Here is a 4,101-nt window from a genome sequence, read left to right on the forward strand (position 1 = left end):
AAAAAATTAGCTGGGCGTGGTGGTGGATGCCTGTAATCTCAGCTACTCAGGAGGCTGAGGCAGGAGAATCACTTGAACCTGGGAGGCGGAGGGTGCAGTGAGCCAAGATCATGCCACTGCACTCCAGCTTGGGCGACAGAGCAAGACTCCATCTCAAAACAAAAAAAAACCCAGAAACTTGTCCAAGGTCACAGAGCTTGGATTCCAATCCAAATATTTGAAATTCAACCCAAGCTACTTTCCCCTTTACCATGTGGTAGATTTTTTCTCTCTAATGCCAAAACGTCATGTAACAGCCAAGAACATGGGGTTTTTGGACCTGGGTTTATGGTCCAGTTTCACCACAAGTTAACTGTAGGGCTTTAGGTCTCAGTTCCGTCAATTCTTGAAAGGGGATAAAAATAGCTATCACAAAAGGTAGTAGGTTGGAAGCTTGTGAAAATGCATGCCATTGGGGTGAGAATGCATCACTTGGGGTGGTGGAGATAAAAAATGAGGTCCCAGTTCAATGTAACAGCAGATGAATAGGCTCCTAGGGAGCAGTAAGAAGAGAACGGAGGTGGGGGTGGGGGGCAGGGCTGGGCGCAGTGGCTCACACCTGTAATCCCAGCACTTTGTGAGACCGAGGTGGGCAGAGCATGAGGTCAAGAGATCGAGACCAGCCTGGCCAACATGGTGAAACCCCGTCTCTACTGAAAATACAAAAATTAGCTGGGCATGGTAGTGAGCGCCTATAGTCCCAGCTACTTGGGAGGCTGAGGCAGCAGAATCGCTTGAACTGGGAGACAGAGGTTGCAGTGAGCCAAGATCACGCCACTGCACTCCAGCCTAGCAAGAGTGAGACTCTGTCTCAAAAAAAAATAAAGAAGAAGAGCATGGGGACTGGGCGCAGTGCTTCATGCCTGTAATCCCAGCACTTTGGGAGGCTGAGGTGGGCGGATCACTTGAGGTCAAGAGTTTGAGACCAGCCTGGCAACATAGTGAAACCCTCTCTCTACTAAAAATACAAAAATTAGCCGGGCGTGGTGGGGTGGCCGTCTAGTTCCAGCTACTTGGGAGGCCAAAGCAGGAGATTTGCTTGAACCCAGGAGGCAGAGATTGCAGTGAGCTGAGATCACGCCACTGCACTCCAGCCAGGGCAACAAAAGAGAAACTTGGTCTTAAAAAAAAAAAAAAAAAAAAAAAAAAAAAAAAGGAAAGAAACAGAATGTTCATGATTCATGGAGGAAGTCAAAATATCAACATTAACAGGAGTTTGGAAGACGTTGATTCCAACCCTCATGGCTGACTTGGAGGGGTTCAGGATTTCAGTGGAGGAAGTAACTGCAGATGTGGTGGAAATAGCAAGAGAACTAGAATTAGAAGTAGAACCTGAGGATATGACTGTATTGCTGCCATCTCATGTTAAAACTTGAACAGATGAGGAGTCGCTTTTTAGGAATGAGCAAAGAAAGTGGTTTCTTGGGATGAAATCTACTCCTGGTGAAGATGCTGTAAATACTGTTGAAGTGACAACAAAGGATTTAGAATATTACATAAACATAGTTGATAAAGCAGCTGCAGGGTTTGAGAGGATTGACTCCAATTTTGAAGGAAGTTCTACTGTGGGTAAAATGCTATCAAATATCAGTCCTTCATGAGGATGTAAAAAAAGAGTCTGGGCTCACACCTGTAATCCCAGCACTTTGGGAGGCCCAGGCAGGTGGATCACCTGAGGTCAAGAGTTCGAGACCAGCCTGGCCAACATGGAGAAACCCTGTCTCTACTAAAAATACAAAAATTAACCAGGTGTGGTGGTGCATTCCTGTAATCCCAACTACTTGGAAGGCTGAGGCAGGAGAATTGCTTGAACCTGAGAAGTGGAGGTTGCAGTGAGCTCAGATCATGTCACTTTACTCCAGCCTGGGCAACATAGTAAGGCTCCATCTCAAATAATAATAATAATAAAATAAGAAAAGAAAGAAAAGGAAAAAATGCTGTCAAATAGCATCACATGCTATAGAGAAGTCTCACTAAAGAGTCAGTCAATGCAGCAAACTTTGTTGTTGTCTTATTTAAAGAAATTGTCACAGCTACCCCACCCATTAGTAAGCAGCCATCCACATTGAGACAAGACTCTCCACCAGCAAAAGGATTATCACTTCCTGAAGGTTCAGATGTTCATTAGCATTGGTTTTTTTGTTTTTGTTTTTTGAGACAGAGTCTCACTCTGTTGCTCAGGCTGGAGTGCGGTGGTGCGATCTCGGCTTACTGCAAACTTCGCCTCCTGGGTTCAAGCAACTCTCTCACCTCAGCCTCCCAAGTGGCTGGGATTACATGTGCCACCATGCCCGGCTTTTTTTTTTTTTTTTTTTTTGGTGATTAATACATTAATGTAATATACAGCCATCCTTAAAGCCACAACATATCACAGATCACAAAAGTGCTTTCACCGGTAAAAAAAACCTTACTTTTGTACATCATCTAAGTAACTACAAATAAATTTCTCCTCAGAGAATCAGTGCAGTCTTCTTTTTCCTTTTAAAACTTAGCTGGAGTTGCTTAAACTAATTCTTAATACCATTCTGAAAGTAGAAATATACTGTTTAGAATACAGAAAATGCTAACAAAGTACCATGACTTTAGTATTTTTTTTCATTTTCATGATTCAAGTAGAAAATAGTGCCAAGTAGGTATTATTTATTATGGATGGTAAATGAGAGGAAAAAAATGTTTAGAATGTGAATTCACTGGACCTTTGCTGTATTCAGAAGTTCAGGATTTCACAGGTGAAAAGATTTCTCTAAGAGTTCTGAACGTTGTGTCTCCTCACATACTTTTAATATAAACATTGTAAACAACATCTGTATTAATGTTACCTTTTTTAGGATTAATGATTAATCATTAATCATTATGGTAGAAGATACTTCAGTTAAATTCTCAGGCACATAATTAAGTGTGTATTAACCTTTTTGAAAGGCATTTTCAACGGACACTGGTGGTTTTTCAGGAAGTTGCTGAATACCCACTCATAAATGCAGATATTGATGAAGTAGGATATTTGTATATTTGCTTTTTTTTCAATTCAATTTTATGAACATTCTATTCAGTCATTCAATTTTATGAACATGGGGTCTAAGCAGATTTCAAAATAAAGACCGTTTATAAAACTGGACCATTTGAATGTTTACAATGTAATAAATCTCTTGATTGCAGACATGTATGACTGTTTGGTAGAAACATTACAGTAATGGCAGTTTTTTCAGTTGGTGTGTAGTCCTTAATAATTATATATGAAATTGCTGTCAAACCAGTAAGACTGTATTTATGCATCCATCATTTTTAGGATTGTTGTTAACCTGAGCATATTTTCCCCAAATAACTTTGCCTCCTTGTGTCACAAGGTCCAATTCGCTCACATTTACCTCAATGACAGTACCTTTGGTAGTAACACCCAAAGCTGTGTACAGTGGGGATAAGGGATTCTTCTTTACACCAAATATTGGTAGGCAAAAGGTGGCCTTCAGTTCAGGATGTGTTACATGGGCTTTCTTGAAATGCAGATTGGCCTGATGAATCTTTCATATTTAGGTGGTTTTCTTGTAAAGCCATCTCCAACAAAGCAGACTTTAGTAACCATCCTCTTCCATGCCTTCTTCTTTCTCTTTCCTGTTCGAATAACTTTTAATACTTCTGTTTCTCCCCAGGCACGTACTTTAGGCAGAGGGACTTCCCATTTTCCCACCTTCTCTTTTCATTTCTTTTTAATCATATTGGAAAGTACTTTGGCTCGAGATTGTCCCTCTCTGTCCAGCAGACAGGCAGGTACTGCTCCCTGTGGAGTCTTTTCATCCTTCTTTTGTTCGGTGTTTCTCTTTTCATGCATCTTGATAGTCTTTTTCGTTTGTATTTTCTCAGCATGATGCTGTTTATGGTAAAGCTTAGCCTGCAGACCAATCATCTTCTTTGCCTTCTTTGAACATTCATGAGCCTCTCAACTTTCCTTCTTTCTCTTTTTCTCATGGTATTCCAAACAGTATCCATAGTGTTTACGGTGTAATTCAATATATTTGTTCTGTGGCATCCACAGAGCTGCCAGGAGCAGCCCCTAGAGTGCAAAAA

The 4,101-nt window shown here is 41.0% G+C and overlaps 1 protein-coding gene and 1 pseudogene across 3 annotated transcripts in view; one reads left to right on the plus strand and one right to left on the minus strand.

Moving 5' to 3' along the window:
* ATP2B4 (ATPase, Ca++ transporting, plasma membrane 4) overlaps positions 1–4,101 on the plus strand; it is a 121,451-nt gene that overhangs the window by 34,355 nt on the left and 82,995 nt on the right. The window lies entirely within an intron of this gene.
* LOC105504370 lies at positions 3,285–4,063 on the minus strand (annotated as a pseudogene).

This window comes from Colobus angolensis, unplaced genomic scaffold (genome assembly GCF_000951035.1).
Source record: "Colobus angolensis palliatus isolate OR3802 unplaced genomic scaffold, Cang.pa_1.0 Scaffold91, whole genome shotgun sequence".
Taxonomy (NCBI): domain Eukaryota; kingdom Metazoa; phylum Chordata; class Mammalia; order Primates; family Cercopithecidae; genus Colobus; species Colobus angolensis.